Genomic DNA, 20,382 nt, shown 5'->3' with positions numbered 1-20,382 from the left:
TTTCTCGTTTACTGGCTTCTCCATCAGCGGTAGTGTCTCAGTACGTCCATTGTGTATGGTTGCCGTGATGAATGATATTTTGTCAGCAAAGTAGCTTTCACTAATTCCCCCACCATCGAATGAATAAGTCTCTCATTCCCGTATCGCGACACCAGACCACAATAAATGGACAACACCTGTTTAAACGGGCAGTGCCACATTGGGGTCAAGAGGGTGGCCCCCCTATTTGATTGGTTCTCGTGCTAACTGGTCCGAGCATGCTGCTTGGTCTTTGCGGTCAGTCAGAAAGGAAAAAAAAAAGAAAAAAAACTCTTCAGGAAGCGGGGTTCAGCCTTTACGGCCCAGGACATTTCCTACTACAGGAGTTAAGCACTCAGGACAGGAAACCATTTGCTGTGGCTGTAAGATCTCTTTAATGACTGTCTAACTAGAAACAGGCCGGTCTAATTCGCCGCCTGGAGCCACTGCGGACAGCTTTGCATCGCTACGCCGTTGCCAAGTTTACTAGCGCTTCCATGGGAAGGCTTTTGGAAACAGCCGTGCTAATATTCACAAGGAAGAGGAACGTGTGTTAAAAGAGGTGGCAGAACAAAGACTAAACTACTTTTTTTGAGAGTACAACAAACCACCCCCAAACTTTCTGTGAAGGTCTGAGCAGGTGCTGATGTTTGCTTTGAACTCACCATACAGATGAGGGATGCATTTTTTTTCTTGAAAATTCCAATTTAACTTTGGCAGAAACTAAAATTCATCTTAAAAAGTAATCCATTATTTTTTATTTAGTGCAGCCTGATAATCTAAAAATGCAATTTAATATCTAGGATTTTTTTTCAGTGCATGAGATTTCTTAGAGAAGTAAACTAATTATTTGACTTATTTAACTTTTCTTTTTAAATTAATACTTTTTTTTCTGGGGACATTATACATTTTTCTTGAAACATTTTTTACTCTCACTAAAATGTTTTTCCATATAATTGAAATGGTATTATTGTAATATAACATGTAAATCTCAAATCATAAAGCTTCATGCTTTTAAAAATGGTTTAATTCTTTTGAAATAATAATGAAATTTTATGTAAAATACCTAATTAATTTATCAGCATGTTCATCAATTATGTAAAATGTCGATTTTTCAAAATAATTTGTGAGAATTATTGTATGAATATATCAAAAGGGTTATTTATTCTCATTAGATTACTACTCAACTTCATAGTTATTTGAACTGGAGGAATGTCACTGATCCGTTTCCCCCCGTCTCAGTATTAGAAATATAGTGTCCTCTGTTAAAAATCAGCCACTTTGTTTTAGATTAGATTAGAACTTTAATTCATCCTGTAATTGGGAAATTCTTTGGTGACAGTAGCAAGACGGACAAAAGACACACAACACATTGTAGACCTAGCTAAAGAAACTGGAGCCACACACTGGATATACATATTCAATATATCTTTAGGTCAACTCTTGTTCATCTCTTGCCGTAACTATCCAAAAAATGATGTTTACTCTCATAAAATTTCAGCATGTTAATAAATTGTTCAAACTTCAACCAGGAACCCCTCAAACTGACTCGAATGCCGAACTATGGCAACATGAGTCACATGCATGCTTGGATTTGAAGGAAAGAGAGACAGCAAAACTTGGAAATCAAGGGAGAGCAAGCGGGTCAGTGTGTGAGAGAGGCAGTGGGTTAGATTGTACAAGTTAATGTTTTTTTGTCTTGTGTGTGTGGGGAGGAGGCTGTTAAATGAATGGCGTGGGCTTATACTGGTGTTGGGTCATGGATTACAAGTGTGTACGCTACAGGCCAATGTGGGTGTCCACGCACTGCTGCCGTGCACGCCGCGTCAGTGCTCCCCGCTGATTTGAGGAAATGAGCTGGGACCACCAGAGGTGCGTTATAGGAGAGAACAGGAGGGGCAGGACTTGTTCCAGTCAGTGCCTGACTGGGCCCTCCATTGTGGCACAGTGTCTGGACAAACCTGACACATATACACACACACACACACACAGCGCACACTTGGGTTTTCTAGCGACACCCCCTCACCCCTTTCCTCGTCATCCCACTGTTGGATTTAAACAAATGCAGTCAAAGCCAATTAGAGGAGAGTGAGAGCAGCACTGCTAATAGTAACTTTGTTCAGCTGCTTCCTGCTGTGACCAGGCCTCAGTGCAATGAGCCGCTTGATAACCCCTACGAAATACGATCTCGGTCAGTCGGCGAGGGATTCGTTGAGTTAGTTGGCGTCTTTTAACAGGCTTCTCACCTTCTGGTGAAGAAGTAGTTGAAGGCAGTACTGTGGCAAGTTTTGAACACACCTATGTCAAAATTACATCTGGATATTTAAGATAAATGTTGTGGTATATATATTTATAGATAATATAAGAAGGGGCTGTGCGAACTGGGCCGAACTAAGATCACCTTTTTTTATTTTTAATACAGTTCTTACAGGCTCTAACAACCCTTACGAGGATGGATGCTACTTAAGATGAATGAATTAATACAATAGTGTCAACAATTGTAAAACAGCATTGAGCTAGAAGAGAAAAATGAAATTTAAAATGTATTTTAGGGCAGAAATTTTCTTCAGATTGATAAGAGTGGTGGTGCTGCTGAAGATCTTTCATGGGAATACTACTCAACAGGGAGCTGTTTCAGGCAGATGGCTTCTTTTTGTCACTGTGAAAATAAAAATCCAATAAACATGGAAATTCTGTCCAATTCCATCTGGCATTTTTCCTTGGAATCCAGTGATCTTCTTTCTATGTTAGCTACCATGGCATATGACATAAATGCAATTGCCAGAGTGCTTTGTCTATTTAACTGTAAATTCAACCCCCCTTCCTGTAAAAACAAAAAAATATTGTCCGTATTTAAAAAGGGAAGCCTTGAAAAGTTAGACAAACTTTTAACCACCATGTTTCTCTTTTTAAACCAGCAGTCTCTCTTAGTAGCAGATACTTTTGACCTCTAATGATTCTATACATGATTCAATTGCAATTGAGCAAACACTTTTGATTCATTCATTTATTGCACCAAACTCTCCAACCAATGCAACAGTCTTGACAAATTGGTGTTTACTCGTGACTATTGGAGAGTCACTGGAGAAGCGAATGAATGCAAAGTGTGTCTATACAACCCTCCTGTTTAAAGACAAAAGGCTGTCCGTGTTGAGGTATTACTCTCTTTAACCTTCTATTTGTTGATGCCAAGGAAGCTCCACTCGGCTAGTTTGCTCAGAGAATCGAACGTCCCTCCTCGTTACGCTGATAGCAAATCAGGGAGGATGGCCTGCTGCCTCTTTGATAGTGGCTAATTGTCCTCCAGACACTGGGAAGGCATATCTACGAACATCCACAGGTCCCCCTTGCACTTATCCCTCCCGTCGCCAATCAAGAGCCAAACAGCTTTCCCAATTGAGCGTTCAAGTGATTGAGGTCCAGTCTGGAAAGATGACAAACAATAAATAAAAGGTCAGCGAGACAATGGTAAACACTTACAGTGAGCTAGAGATACATTTTAATGCCTTGCCTTCTGTTTTTGTGGTGGATAAAACAAAAAAAAACAGGTTGTGTTATGCAAGTATAATGTGTGGCAGACAATGAGCGATCAGAGAATTACCATGGCTTTATTTATTTGGTGCAACAGGTCATGATGAGGGAAGCCTTGTTTTAACAAATGTAGGCATTTTAAACAAAAGAAAGGGTCTTTTCCTTGTTTTTGGGCTTAATTTACAAACGCATATCTACAGGAACAGACCAAAACTTAAGCTTTATTGTTATTAGCTTTACATATTGGCAACGCTAAAGTATAAATACAATATGCTGGGAAATACCAATTAATTATATTAACTACAAGATACAAAAAAATACCTGCTAAAGTTCATTCTGATCTGTTCGTAAATAACGGAGGTATTGTAATTTTACATACTTGTAATATACCTGCCAAATTTCACTGTAGGTAATTGCTATTGACTTCCAGGTATGAAGCACTCACTCACTACTTTACAGTCACCTCTAGAGCCAGCCATTGTTGATGTTTTGGATTTTTTTTTTTTGTATAAAATCTTGCAGTGGGGGAGGAGCTATATGATGGAAGATTTTGTAAACTAAGATGGCATCTGCATATTTAACAGTATTGTTTCAGTTCAGGCATTTGTGTTTTTTAATATCTGACAGTGGTGGTTCTTCGTTTTTGGTTTTCTGTTTTTTTCCATATATTAGGCGCACTGTTTATTTTGGAGAAAATTTAAGACTTTTAAGTGCGCATTATAGTCGTGAAAATATGGTAATTTGTCCCATGCATAACACTTCTCAATTTAATCTCAATTGTTTGAGATCTCCGAATAGATGCTAAATTTGCAACCTAAATAAGACGAGCGTCATGACATTACATTTCAGTTTTTTATAGCGCCACCTGCTGCTTCGGAATGTGCCAGAAAAACTTACAAATGTGTGTTTACGTCTCGCTACAGTACTCAGTTACTTGTACATGCATAACACAGATGCGGGGTGAACACAGGGGCGGGTTAAAGAGGGGGTAACTCGGTCAGGCCCTATTATAAGCCACACAGGGGATGTCTTTGTGCTTGCTGGGGCCAAACTTTAAGTGCCTTTTTATTTTGGCTCCTATTACACACTCAAGATACTGCTTTGCGTTTGTGTGTGTGCATGCATGTGTGTGTGAGCACCCCACTTAGAAATAAATAATGTCGCTAAGCAAACGGCACTTTTTTTGCCTGCCAGGTGGACATCTCAAAATCCATCACATAACAATGATGGCCGCATGAATGTGAACCTCTTGCCTTTCATAATAACAAGAAACATTCAGCTGGTTAAATGTTATCGGATTTGTACAAAACAATCGCTTTCTTGCGAAAGAGTAGATCAAGAAGTTTAATGATCAGTTTCAAAATTTCTTTATAAATCGATTCACAAGTGCTGATTTGGGTTGAGCTTTTTTTTAGATGTCCATGGCACATTAAAATCAGCCAAATTCTTTCAAATGACAGCGTCAGGATCTCCATAGATTTCAAAATGAAAGCCAATCGTATCAGACCATTAAAATCCCTGTTTAACAACAACAAATATACCTATGAACTTTGCTTATAGCCATCTATCAGCAATTTTTCTGGTATATTTTAGTAAGTCTAGCAGAAAACTACCCTGACAAATCAGCAGGATATGAGTTTGTTTTACCATTTGACCTACAATGTCATGTTTGGAATAACATAAGAATGACAGAGCATTTTACCGTATATCTTGCCTCTTGGTATCAGACACTTTCCACAATGGAAGCCTTTTATTATCTTTTTGGGGGGAAGATAGGGGGTGCTGGTTCCAAACTAGGAAGTACGTAAGACTAGGCATTTGTTGAATTGATAAATTTGTTGATGCTTAGCAGTAAGAACTCAATGTGGTTGCCTATTATGTTAAGCCCTCGGGTGCGTTTTGACACTTAGACCTTACAGTCAATATCCCTTTGCGCTCATAGTTATCCATGTCAATTGTTTGAATACAATATTGATTCCACTTATGCGAATTATGATTCTTCAGTTGCCTCTTGTTTTATAATGCATTCATTGACTTTCATTGGAAAAATATGTCCTAAAGTTCACCTATTTTTGCTTTTTGTGTGGAAAAAAAGCCACCATTTTATATAAAACTGGTATTTTGGGTGGTTACCGATTTGTAGAAAAAGGTGATTGGGAACTCATTAATTGCTGGTGGCAGATCTTTTAAAAAGCTTTATTTTCTTATTGTTGTGGCTATTTTTTTCAATATCGTTTGTTTAATTTTGGGTTGGTGTGGTAATAAGCTTCTTTGGTACTATCCCAATGAAAGCTGTGCTTAATTTTGTTTTAAGAGTGTGCACTGGACCAATAAAAAAATAATTTGCGGGTCGTCAGACTTTGGACATGCCTGTTCATAGCTCTTTCAAAACATCTGCATTCATTCAATTGATGCTGAACTGGTTGCAAATCCAATGAATTTTCAGATCAGCTATTATTCATCCAGTGGCAGACAATGGCCCATTCATAGTGCAAAGGATCCACATGAATTGGATTTATAGATACTTAACACAATAATTGATTCGAGTATCGGTGTGATAGGTTATTGATTCCTGATCAAATCTGAGGGTAGATGGCGGAGGCTCATTTGTTATCTTTTGTCAGCATATAAAGGCAAAAGTGAAGAAACAAAAGAAGCAGACTTTTATTGTGATAACATATTCTGGACTGTGTTTACAAATGTGATGGGTTTCCCTGATCTTAAATGTCGATATTATTGTTATTCTTACAGATGGCACAACCTGAATTGTCACGTTTCTGCAAGATACAAACTCATGGTCGACCACAACTTCCGCGACAAGTCTTGCAAGCCTGCTGCATTCTGCATTCCAGGTATTTACACAATTTTCCATTTTCTTTTGGATGTCATTAATCCTTTTGCTCAAAACTTTGGCCAAAACTTGTACAAACACTTTCTGTTGAGTGAAATTTTGTGCAACTGGTAGAGGCGATACTTGTTTCTTGCATCATTTGAAAAATGTTTTCAAGCTTTTGTTGCCAAACTATTGCTCACGGTCCAACTCTGTTCAGCCCCACACTCAGTTTTTACTGACCCACAGAAATTAATGAAAATATCATTGAATTTGGTCCACATAAAAAGCTTAAATTCCGCAAAAATTGCCCTCCCTTCCTTTAACATGAAATAATCCCTTAAACAATGCCTCTCAATTAGCAGAGCAACCCAAGGACTGTTTTGTTGCTTAGAGCCCTCTGACTAAACTTCCATCAACAGTTAGTCATCATGTCTAACTGCCTGCCATTGATGGTGTTAGATTCCCAATCTAATTCAATAGTCAAATTCACCATTCAAAATGGATTGGACATTGAAAAGATAATACTTTTACCCATTTTGTGTTTTTTTTTTTATTTATTTTTTTACTGATTCCGATCGTCTATTTAGCCCCCGGCCGTCATCCTTTAATTTTCTTTAAGCAGCCCCAGAAAAAAGTTTAAACACCCCATCTTGGCTATGTTTCCTACCCCAATTCATTAAAAGTTTGTTAATGGGAGAAAACGTGACTAAGTCCTACCACCCATTGTCATAGTAACAAAAGCATTATTGTTCTCTACTGTTTTTGCAACAACATAAACACAGAAACCTCTCCAAAAAAAAAACAAGTGGAATAAGTGGATGTTATTTTTATTGTCATTTTTTTTAGCCTTTGTGTATTTTAATGGAAGACTGACTGACGCCCACTTTTATTAGGACACTTGGGAGTTGTTTTGAATTGAGGAAAATATGGACACGTCTCCTATAAAACACTTTGTGTGCCATAATTTAAGGTTTTATGGTAATGCCAATGTGACCCTTGCATTTCTTTTCCAGAGGGGGGAAGCATTTAAAATGAAAATATATTGCGGGCCTTCTTAAGTTAATATTCTTGACTGGGTAACAGAATGAAAGCTGTTGAAATGTTTAAATATTCATATAGTGGACCTTTTTTTAATATTTTTTTCTTTGGCCAACAACCCACTAAGACCACCATGATGAAATTGTGCATCTTGCTTGGCGTAGGACACAAATTCCTGTTTTTTCCATTTAATTGTGTCCTGTAAAAGTTTTAATGAGGCGCGAGTAACATTGGATTAATATGCAAATTCTGACAAGGACTCTTGTTTTTATTGCTGCTATGCCGACACTTTTTACGACTTCATTTTTTGATCAGCATCACAGCTTTTTGCATGTGAAATGTACTTTTTCTATCTGAACAGATGTGTCAGCAAAACTCTAAACCACCTTTCATATGATTTTTTTTTTTTTAATTAGTGTTCCCTCGGTCATCGCGGTTAATGGGGACCGGGACCACCCGCGATAAGTGAATTTCTGCAAAGTAGGGATTCCCCTTCAAAAATGCTTAATTTGAATTTAATTCCCGATTGTTTTTTTTTTTTATGTTTTATTTATTTATTTTTTACCCCCACTGTATACAGTACACTATAGAATACGGGTAGAGAGAGTAAAATTCATGTTGTAACAAAAAAAACTGTAAAATATGTCTCAATGTAATATATATATATATATATATATATATATATATATATATATATATATATATATATATATATATATATATATATATATATATATATATATATATATATATATATATATATATATATATATATATATATATATATATATATATATATATATATATTATTATTATTATTTTTTTTTTTTTTTTTTAAAAATTTTCCCCAAAAAATCTGCGAAGCTCTGATTCCGCGGTGGCTGGACCGCAAAGTAGCGAGGGAACACTGTAATTCAATGATACCTTGCAAAATTGAAATATCAATTTGCAATTTAACCATCACATTTGGAGATTGTCAAGTTTCCTCACGTGTACTCGACCAAGTTTGTACACAGTGGCGGCCCCCAAGATGTTTCCTTCTCTGTGGTCTAAAAGAAGTGATTTTTTTCAGAGTTTGGCCTTTCTTTCTCTTTTTTTCCCCTTTCTTCTCCCTCCTCTTTCTTTGACTGGGTTTTGCCTCTTATACACTCGTGTCTGCAGCTGTATTTTTAATCATGTGACGGATCCATAGAGCAAGCGAGAGAGATGGGCATTTCCTTTCAGGGCGTTACATTCTTCCTCTACCCATTCCACCTCCTCCTCCTCCTTCAGCTTGCGCTCATGGATCACTGGTTAGCTTAGAAATAAAGCCGCCACAAAAGCGGCAGCTGACATGTGGCGCTTAATGGCAATAATGGCCATTTTTTTTTCCAAGCACAATCAATCACATTTAGTGGACGTCTCCATTTTTTTGCCTGTGAAAAGGTATAAATAATAATAACGCTAATAAAAAAAAAAGAGGCAGAGACATGAAGAAAAGCTGCCTCGGCAAATATTTTAACAGCTTATTAAGATTTGGAGCAAAGCACAAAAGGAGCATCTGTGGCGTACAAAGCCCAGAGAGAACGTGAACACACAGATGGTTCTTAAAAAATAAAACTGATACACTCCGTAGCAAGGGTGTTTGACTACGTTTATTGCTTGTGTTTCTACATTAGACCAGCCGTTATTCCACTTTTTTTTTCAACTATACAGTTCTCTCAGAAAGAATAGGAACAGTGCTTCCAATTTGTTAAGTTGGTAGTGTTCCCTCGCTACTTCGCGGTTCAGCCATCGCGGATTCCGAGCTTTGCGTTTTTTTGGGGGGAAAAAATACAAATATTACATTTAGACAACATATTTTACAGGTTTTTTTTTTATAACATGAATTTCACTCTCTCTACCCGTATTCTATATGGTGTACTGTATACAGGGGGTAATAAAAAAATTCAATTCAATTCAAAAGTAGCATTTTTGAAGGGGCATCCCTACTTAGCGGAAATTCACTTATCGCGGGTGGTCCTGGTCCCCATTAACCGCGATAACCGAGGGAACACTGTATTGACTTATTTTAGAGCTGAAAGTTAACATCGAATTGAATAGCATTGGGTAAAGAATCAAAGTCGGTAATAATTTCAAATGTTGTTTATTTACTGGATAACTTTGATTGCTTCATATATTTTGAGACTAGCTATGTATGTTTCATGCATACCTGTCAACCTCGGTCAATTTCTCCCCTTATTAATGATTGCAATTCCCCTTATTATGTGATAAAAACCAATACAAATGCAACAAGGCACATATTTTTTCACATAAGGCGCACTTAAAAGTCTACTTGACTTGTGTATGGACTAAATTCAAGATTCTGTAGATGTCGCTGTATGACGCTTGACACCTTGACTATCTGGGTACATTGCTTGCTGACGCGCTATATTTATATAGTAAAAAGGCACGCATATAACATGCTTTTAGCATGACAATATTAGCAATCGACGACAATGTTTTCATCTGCAACCGATCGTGCAATTGAATGCGTAGCCCAGGAGTGGGCAAACTTTTCGGCCCCGGGGCCACATTGACATTGAAAATTTAACAGATGGGCCGGGTCAGCACAAGATACGATACATATAAAAAAGTGCATCCGTTAACAGTACATATGAAACATAAACAGAAAAAAATGGACTAAAGTTTTAACATACTCCTCATTCATCATTAAAGTAAAAAGTATAAAGTACAAAGTAAAGTAAATATATAATTTGGACAACGTTGGCGGCCGGATTAAAAAGCCTAACGGGTCGTATATGGCCCACGGGCCGTAGTTTGCCCATGACTGGTGTAGCCTGTACTTGGTTATAAATTAACATTTCAGGTTATGTAATAATCCAGCCATTTGTTTTCTATACTGCTTTTTGGTTTTACGGGTAAATAAGATCATTTTCCTTCATTCATGGGCCTTTTCATACTAAACGCTAACCCGGTCGCTATTAAATAACAGCACTGCCTTTAGTTGAAAACAAACAGTATGTCCACTATGATTAAAAGTAAAAAGTACAGGGGAAAAAAATCTGGAAAGCAGCATTTATCTTATTTAATCAGTTAACTTAGCTTTACTTTATGCAATGTTCTCTGTTTAACAAAAAAGATAACAACAACATCCTTGTCTCTAAGAATATTTCCATAAATGCAGCATGATTCACATCCAAATCATACAGGATGTTTGCATGAGTAGGCATGTTGGGTATCATAATCATGGGTTTTGATAACGCTACTTATCATAGTTGAGTCAGGTAGGGTAAATAGTTCGGAAAGGCTCTTTTTTCTTCTTCTTTGTTGTTCTTATTCTTCTTACACTTTTATTTGAATAACTCCCTAGGAGAGCCAGTCAAATCGATTGACAGTCGGGCCTGTAGCATGTCATCTTGTCACCTTTATCTCCTGTAAGAGCGAGGTGACGCCATCCAGCGACCCCGTAAGAGACACAGAGGTGACAGCGAAAGGTTGGCGGAAGGCTTTCAAAGCTCTAAAGTCATCATTCATCTCAACACAGCAGCTCTGGCCATTAATCCACTTGTACGTGGGAGGCAAACACAAGCCATACATAGGACAACGGCTTTTTTATCTCCCCGAAAGACCGGCTCGTACAGTATCAGCGGCTGTTTTTTCGTCCATTGTTAACTCTCCCGATGGCACAGGATGCTCTCGTGTCTGCCTGCCTGTATTTTGACAAAGCCCATTGATAGCGTGTGCCCGGCAGCATGAGAACAAGCTTTTTTTTTTTAAAACATGACCTCACTTACACGTTCATGAGAGAGAAAAAATTCCCAATGGTCCAGGCTGTTATTTCTAACAGGCCCCAGAAGGCCATCTAGTGACCTCATATAGTCAAAGTAGCTTGGCCTAAGACACCCTTCAGTAGCCTCGGGGCAAATGTGGTTGTATCGTATCCTCATGAGAATTTGAAAGTAGTGTTTTGGGTGGAATTAGTGGAGAAAAGTAGGTGGTTGCTTAGGTTGGTAGTTGCCGCATAAACCTAAAAGCAGTGGAGTTTTTTTTTAAATATTCTGCAGTTTCTCAGAACTGAGCTTTCTTCCTCACTCTCAAATACACTTATGGAAGCTTGCTAAAATATAGAAATTATTTGGTGGAGCACTACAATTCGATCCTTAAGCTTTTATAGCAAAATAATTGTTGAATTATTTTTCACTTATACGGTATTTCTGGGTTCATTTGTCCATACTGTTAACTTTATTTGTATTTTTTGAACTACTCAGCAATTCCCTGCCCCTTGTCTTAACAGCTTGGACATTTTTGTTGGTTATTGGCAGTGTATTTTGTCCAGTTGCTTACTATACGTCAGGTATTTCTTAATGTATGTCTTTTTATTTCTAATGGGGATTGTTGGTTGAGCACTTAAGGCCAAAAATGTATAACATTTTGTAATGTTGTAGACTTGAGATGGACCTTTTGAAGGTCTTCCTCCAGTCTGACTCTCGGTCTTGTTTTAATCATGGCTTTGATTCTCAAATCTTGATCTTGGCTTGGCTGTAGGCAATATTTCCTCAAATTTTTCATTTGTCCGGGCAGAAAGACAACCTCCCTGAGCGTACTGACTACCAGTGTGAGCGACATCATCATTGCTCGCTATGGGCACACCAGTCTCACACCTCGCATAAGCAGTTGCTTGTCAATATTCCTCTATTTTTTCATGTACAACGTGCTGTAAAACACAAAAAACATAAGAATGGACAGAGCTACTGCCACTGGCTACTGCGTAAACGGCGCCATCATGGGGAAAGGGTTAAAAAAAGTTAGGATTTTATTTACTGCGCGCCATATGATTGCTGCTGTGCAGAGAAGACGAGAGTAGTGCGTAATTGCTGTCTTCGTAATTCTGGTTTCAGGCGAACCTTTCTCCAGTCTCTCTATGTGATCCATTGCGCATAACACTAAGAATTGCAGACAATCATCATTATTGAATTTGAATGTGTCAATTACTTTATGTCACTCCCACTGTGTATCCAGGCCGTCTACCTATAATTCATCGCATTAACTACCTTTATCTGTTCCCCAGCATCCATCTTTTCCCTTCCTCTTCATCCAGCCACCAATGTGCCCCTATTCTTAGTACCAATGTTGCCGGCACCACGTGTGGATCCCCCCCCTCAGACCCCACCCTGCTCCTACTTTTATAGCCCTGTTTGTTTTATTTATCTGCCAGGCGTTCCCTTTTGGTATTGTCCTGGGTTATCAGCACTCTCCTGCAGATCGTGTTACCACCCTGCGTGAGTCTCTGACCCATTGCGGGGTTCACCTTTTTTCATCTGCCTCTTCCCAAATCAGATTCTTATCATTGCCTCTTTGTGATAAATAGGCAAGGGGCTTAGGAGGGGAGATTACGCCGCTCGTCTCAGGTCCTCTCTTAATTTTTTTCTCTTGTGTTCAAAGTACTCAAATAAAAAGATTTGGTGACTTTAGGAAAAAGGGGCTACTGCTGTTCCCATGTGAACACTGGTTTATCTCCTGTGGGCGTCTTTTAAAAGCCTCCTTCCCCTACTCCGTCTCGTTCCTCCGAGAGTTAGTAAGCACGTCGCAAACTGAGCTCCCCTATCGATTTTTCACACGCTCCTTATCTGCCGCAATAGTTTCGGAACATTTTTTTTCTGCTTTCCAAATGTGTCGCTGTGGAGGGAAAGCACACACCTGCCATTCCAACCTCAATGAACTCACTCACGGACATGTGTCACCTTTCACCGACTTATTTCCTTTTTTCTGCTTTTAACTTTCTGCTCATCAAAGGCACAACCTTAAGTTCCTCCAGTCAGGAATTAATACAGAAGAAGTGATAGTCATGGGAAAGTTTTGTAGAAAGATCTACAATGCAAAGTTGGACTGAAGAACACATGAAATAATAGCCAAACCTCTAAGGTCAAATATAAGTAGTTCAACTCCCTTTTCAGTTACCAATTTCATTATACGCAGCTGAGTATGATGACAATTGGGCTTTTGTCGAGTCAATGATGATGACAAAGCCCGTGTCTGATTATTATTATTATTAATATTATTGATATTATTATTAGTAGTGGTGGTGGTAGTTGCGGTAGTAGTATTTGGATTATTTGTATTATTATTATTATTAGTTGTAGTAGTAGTGGTAGTGGTGGTAGTAGTGGTGGTAGTAGTAGTGGTAGTAGTGGTAGTAGTTGTTGTAGTGGTAGTAGTTGTTGTAGTGGTGGTAGTTGTTGTAGTGGTGGTAGTAGTAGTTGTTGTAGTAGTAGTAGTATTTGTAGTTGTTGTAGTAGTAGTATTTGTAGTTGTTGTAGTAGTATTTGTAGTTGTTGTAGTAGTAGTATTTGTAGTTGTTGTAGTAGTAGTATTTGTAGTTGTTGTTGTAGTGGTTGTAGTAGTAGTAGTTGTTATTATTAGTCTTATTATTATTTTTATTAGTATTATTATTAGTTCAGGGTGACAGTTCAGATTGCAGAAAAAAATAAAAATAAAAAAATCCACATCCGACATAATATGGTCACAAATCTCAGATTCTGTGTTCAAATCTCTGAATTGCGTACCTTGCTCTTCCTCTCCTTCTTATTAGGACTGAATTATATACCTATACGTAGGGTACTGTCTGCAGGCTAATTGTCTGATAGCACAATTAATTCCATTTCCTCATAAGGCTTCCTTATTGATGTTTTTTTTTTTCTCCTGACTGGAGTAACAACTCAAACAGAAGCCAAAGAAAATGCAAATTACACATTATTTGGTGCAAGATTTGGTGTTTGTTTGTCTTCATGCAACGAACGACCAGTGTGTGAATGTGAGTGGTGGGTGGGAGTGGGGTCAATCAGGGGTGTGTGCTTTGCTTCGACCTGTGACCATCCGACTCTGTCGTCTTTGATTGATGGTCACGAGCAGCCAATCCTGCTGTCCACCATCGGGAAAATATGGAATTCATTAGTCAGCTTCCCATTTGAGTTCAAAGGTTAAACCGCAACGAGGATCAAACGGGGGCAAGGGGAGATTGTTTGCTTTTGGATCCTTTTTTTGGGGGTGTAACCCTAGCAGCTGGGTCCTGTCGTCTATATCATGTAGACACTTTTAATAGGCCAGGTTGATAGAAGAACGCTAATGTTAGTGGTGGGTCGCAATATCTCCGCCAGGTTCACAAACTTTGTCTAAACATGTCGACAGACTCATTCGTTTAAGCAATGTTGTCAAATGTGAAGATGTGCAGGTGGTGAACTGCCGTACTGGTGGTCTTTTAAGACATTGTCAGTGGGCAGGTGGTCTTTCTTTTCCATTGGTGAGCCAAATTGTATAACTTTCTTTGTTGGTGTTGTTCTGAAGCCAGAAAAATTACTATTTTGAGGATTTTTGCCAAACTCTAAATTATTCTACATGTCAATTATGTTCATTCAAGGTTGTGTAACAGTCTGGAATGTTTTTAAATGAAACTCAAGAATGATGTTTCTTTAAAAGTATTCTATCTTTATTTTGAATTTTTCAAATGCTACCTATTTTTAATCATTCATAATTAACCAATCAATACAACTAAATTGACGAATTTCCTATCGCTAGGAACATCAGAACACTTCAGGCTTCAATTGACAATCTGCCGACCTCAAGACCCACCTGGTGTCATCCTATTTAGGCCTATTATGAGAAGAAATGAAGGATTTGATCCTCAATATAAAATGGCCTTCCCAGTAGCTTCTCTATCATGTTTGGCCAGCCGTTTAACAAAAGCGAACTGGTGCATTAATGATGATAGATGCCACACACGAGGCCTAAGGAGAACAATCACTCCCACAATGCCATAGTAGGGACTGACCTTCTGACCCATCTCGGGCCACACTGCAAAGGAAATCTATAAAATTTGAGAACAGAAGTGACCAATAGAGAGAGAACGAGAAGAGGGTGTTGGTTGGGCAAATATGCTTACCAACGCCCCATAATAATTACCCTTGAAAGTCTCTCAATATTGAATTTGATGGATATGGTTAATTTTGTTGAAACCTGGTCATCGCATTTCTCAGAAAAGGTGAATTTTGAAGACTTGGATGAAATCTGGAATTTTCTTGATTTTATAATACATGAAATAATGCAGACTAATTCAAAATAATCACCACAGTTAGAAAATGTTATGTCCCCATATTTTTTTTACATAACTGGACTCAATATGATTAAATTATGGTTTTAAATATGGATTCATTTAAGGCTTCCCACAGTATTAAAACACTGTTTTTCAAGTTTCACATGAGGGAGAACAAGTACATGCATTATGCTCTCATCTAATTTAACGAAATAGATTAAATTACCCAAAATATGTCCTGTGGAATACATTTTTTGTTTTCTAAAATCTTGTCATTTTATTATCCCAACAAAAAAGATAGACATTTTTAACAAGTTGACTCAATATTTTGCAGATTCCTGATTCCTTACATAACATCTGAATTAAAATATTTTATTATATTATGTAATTCTGAGTTTATCAGTTAAAATATTCTCAAGTTTTATATTTCCAGGATTTCCAGGTAGTGTTACTGAATATGGGTTCTTTGCAAATCCATACATTTTCAACAAAATATACTGGCTGAGAAATATTGCGTCATGGTTGGCGGGTTGAGTCATGGTAAACTTTTGACATTGCTGCAAAACGCTGTGAACTTTAACACATATACCATTCAGGGAATTTCTGTTGATGATGTGAAAATGTTCACTTGGCCAATGTAATGACACACTATCTCCAGCTTTTTTTTTGCTTGTGTGTTTTGAGATATTGATTACACTCCTGTCCTTATCTTACTGAGGTGGTGGGGGTTGACTGTCAGGTTAAAGGAAGGGGGGAGGGGCGTCATGTGAAATTGTAAATGGGACCTTTCATAAAAGTCCATGGGTACAAACATTGTGCATTCAAGGCCAAATTGTTTTCCATGAAGAACTGATAGAACATCCGTTCATTGCTAAGCAAACTTGACTCATTATTTGCATTTAGTTTTAAAAAAGACAAAAAGCCTAACCAAGTTTGATTTGACCTTCTTAAGTTCAGAACACTTGTTTATTCAGAGTGGAGTAATATTTTTCAACCTTCCTGGTAGATTGGGTTTTTTTTGTTGTTGCCCAAAAACCCGCATTGGGACAAATGAAGTTGACCTCTGGGATTTCATTGGCTGAATGAGAAATAGGTGGACTGTGGGGCACAAACACTTCCTAAACTGATATCATAACAGAGAAAGAATAACACTTTGTGTATGATTAATGCGTCATGTGATGCCGTTGATGAAAAAACAGGAAATAGGGAAACTTTAAAAATGAAAGTAAAAATTCACCTTTTGATTAGGAAGACTGTTTTGACTGCTTTGAGGGGTTTTTTTTTAAGTGGAGTCGTATAACGTGTGAAAATGTGTTAGTTGCGTGGAAAAGACGGCTCCTTTCCAGCTTGACCAAATTTGGAACTGCTGATTGGGGGGGGGGGGGCTTGGGGGGGGATTTCAGAAAGTAAATAGTGAGTCTTACAGGTCTTTCGCAAAAATGAATCTGAGCCATAATGATATGTATTGCTTATTATTAGACAAAGGAAACCATGTTCTTGCTCACTAATCAAAACGGGGGACTGCAAAAGCAAATAGACAAAAGATTTTAAAGAAATTTATTAATGTATTTAAGTACAGCATTGGTCCAAAAACAGGACGATCAGAAAGACTTGTTAAACATTGCTTTAATTTGGACTCCAATGTATGGCCTCAGATTTCACTCTTTGAAATAATTCATTAAAAAAACATTTTAGCACATTATTGTAGTATTCCAGGTAGCTAGTTGATGACCAGTCCTGCTTCTGGGAAAAATCCATGTGTCATCTTTATGACTGTCTCTCATAAGTGGCATGACTCATGAAAATTATATTCCTTTCACCCTCAGCTGCTACATTTATGATTTTCTGCATGAGTCACATAGCCGCGAGTCGGCAGACAAAACATCCTTCGCTCGCTATGTCTTTTTTTGCCAAATGTCAATCTATACCGTCTTGTTTCTATCGATGTCATCCACGGCATTCCTGCAAGAGGGGGAACGGTTGTGGGATTAAAGCGGACAGGTGTTCTCACTCCTTAGAGAAATCAAAACAAGGGAGGCGTCGATGGCGGGACATGTCCGTAGAACATCCATATAATAGATCATGGACCAGGAGGCCAGGAAATAGACGATCCATCAGTCCGATTGGGGAATCATTGTTGGATTTTGAGCTAATGTTTAGCTTGCTGTGAGAACTTGTTAGCTTGTAAGTAATTTTCACTCTGAAGCCTGAACAAGCTATCAGACCTATTGGTCCAAAACCTTGGACTGCATTCCCCCAAGGGTGGTTTAGGGGCCTTGTTTTTCCACTCAGAATTCAGCAAATTGCTACAACTGTGCACATTTTCACACGGGAGCATGACATCACTCTATCAATGTGACATAAAATACTATTTGGACTGAGATTATTTTCCTGAACAGAAGAAAGGAGAATAAGTGAATCCCTGCTGTTAAATGGCAAGCTATTCCCCTTTTCATAGCCATAGTAGTCCCACCCTCCTTGACGAGTCAAGAGATTTGTGAGACGTCTTTCTCCTTTCATGCTGAAAAGTGAAAAATATCCACCTTTTGAATGGCGGTATGAAAGTGGCTAGTGTCCTTTTTTACCAGTGGCTTCAGCTGTAAACTTTACAACAGCCTTGGCTTTTTGTCATTCCTTTTCTCACAGCCACCATGGCTCCGCCTCTGATACTACCCCCAAATGCAAAGAAATTTGCAGTTTGACTTATTGCACTGATTTTTCTGCAGGTCATGGGTTCAATTCCTGGCTCCAACCTAAATCCTGAATGATAATGATTAGTTTATCTCAGGAAGGGCATCCGAATAAAGACGATCAAAAAAATTTGCGGAAACGATTCGCTTTGGCAACTTTTTTATGTGAAAGGCAACAAGTACTTTGATCGTATTACTGTTGTTGAGTTAGTTGGGAAAAAATACATTTGGATTGGATTGACTAACTTTATTCATCCCGTATTTGTGAAATTTCCTTGTAACAGTAGCAAGAGAGTGAGAATGCAGATATAGGAAAGGCATTTTAGACATGAATAGATAGGTAATAAGTCAATAAATTAATAAATACATGAATAAATAAGCGTGTTGCTGAAATATATATCATATATATGTATACATATATGCATACATACACATATAAATAATTTTATATTTATTAATTAAAGATATATATTTTTTGCATAAAACAGTAATTTATTTTCAAATATACTAAAGTAGTTCATTCATATACATAGCCAGCCATTGTATAACATTCAGTAAAATAATGATAAAATTAAACAGGAGTTTGAAATTATTCGCCACATGATACAACTGAGTAAAATACTCTAAAAGATAAAACCTTCCAAAAAATGAGGTAAAAGCCAAGTATATACAATATATAAACACTAAAATATGATTGCTAAAATATCATTTGCCATAACCATTGGAAAAGTACCTGCATGTAATGTAAAGTAATCCACTTTTGATCATTTGATATCTTACTCATGAATAAGTCACAGAAGGAAAATGCTTAAGTACTGCGAATTTAACATTCTTTACTCTTTCTAACTCCGCCATTTAAATGCAAAATCCTCCATTGCACAATACTACGGTTAGCTGAGTAGGCCCATTATGTGCTAAGTAGTTCTATGACAATTACTTGTCTTAGCGCATAACCCACGATCTCCCGTTCTCTTTACTGACTGAGCTGTCTGCTCGGAATTAGCGCATCGCTTTACGATTCTTGACACTGGCCTCCCACAGGAAACAGATTGAATCTTTTGTGTATAATAACATCATATTACATTGTGTGTGTACTGGCCCCGCCAGCGCAGCGCTGTCATCGTGGGAACGCTAATTGGATTTGCCGGCTGAGCGCTCCGCGACCGCGGCGGGTTCCTGCCGGGGATAATGAGGAACCGACATGGCGGGTTCCTGCGGCCTGTCGCGGAACGTCCCGAACGGCCGCAAATATCATACGACTGGTGAATTTGTCACCCTCCTATCACTCCACGAAACCCGCTACAAATGTGTGATTTATATCGCCTCGCCTCTAAGAACACGGCTTAACCCCTCAGTAATCTGGCGGTGGTTTATCTCCATCGTGTTACAAGTGGCGCAGCTAACGGTGCGTTGTTCCAAGTTGCGGACTAGATGGATAATGGACGAGGTTCCGACAGGCCGAACTAAAGAGTTATTTACTTCACTTGTACCCCTTTGTCTTTTGTTGAAGTCTTCACTTTGATTCCAGGACAGTATGTCACAAAGTGGCTTTTCTTAGCATGCTTGAAGCGATAGAGTGCGTTTCCAGAAAAATTGTTAGGTTGGTGAATTCAGAATATTTATTGTAGAATTTGGTAAGGTTGGTTGTTTGATTTTTTTCGCATGAAAAGGAAAATGTTGGTCTTTTTGGGTACATAGAGACTTTTGATTGCCTCAAAATGTGGTGAATGACCATTTGACAAATTTCTACTCATTGGTTAGTTGCTTAAAGGCCCAACCTACTTGAACTAAAAGCTTTATAGCTGTTTTGATGAGTATTCTGTGGAGTGAATACACTTTTGGAGCCTTCATTATGCCTGAAAACTAAAAATCTTGGTATCATGGAGTTGGAAGTTCCTACACTGAAAACCAAACCGAAATTTTGAAGCTTTTTTGCTAATATTGACCAAAGCATTGAACATTTAATGAACCCGAACAGATTTTACCAATGCTTACACCTTAAAATAACATTATTTCATTAAATTTCAGGGTTTTACCCCAACAATATGTGCCCTTATTAAACAAATCAAACTCAAACACATCAATTGTGACAGTAAACACTATAAAAAGACATTGAACAGCAAAACTGAACCAATTTAAATCTTTTAAACTCCTATTATTTATCTCAAAATGATTCTGCAAACCAGAATTGAGAACACTAGTAA

The 20,382-nt window shown here is 38.0% G+C and overlaps 1 long non-coding RNA gene across 6 annotated transcripts in view; it reads left to right on the top strand.

The window, feature by feature from the left end:
- LOC144194573 (uncharacterized) overlaps positions 1-20,382 on the top strand; it is a 154,935-nt gene that overhangs the window by 90,078 nt on the left and 44,475 nt on the right. For all 6 annotated transcript variants that reach the window (XR_013325921.1, XR_013325922.1, XR_013325919.1 and 3 more), the window contains exon 4: positions 6,301-6,401. This is a non-coding gene — a long non-coding RNA (uncharacterized LOC144194573). The remainder of the gene's footprint in view (positions 1-6,300; positions 6,402-20,382) is intronic.

The sequence above is a fragment of the Stigmatopora nigra genome, chromosome 3, assembly GCF_051989575.1.
Source record: "Stigmatopora nigra isolate UIUO_SnigA chromosome 3, RoL_Snig_1.1, whole genome shotgun sequence".
Classification (NCBI taxonomy): domain Eukaryota; kingdom Metazoa; phylum Chordata; class Actinopteri; order Syngnathiformes; family Syngnathidae; genus Stigmatopora; species Stigmatopora nigra.
The sequence above is the reverse complement of the archived record's forward strand: the minus strand, read 5'-3'. Positions and strand labels throughout refer to the sequence as shown.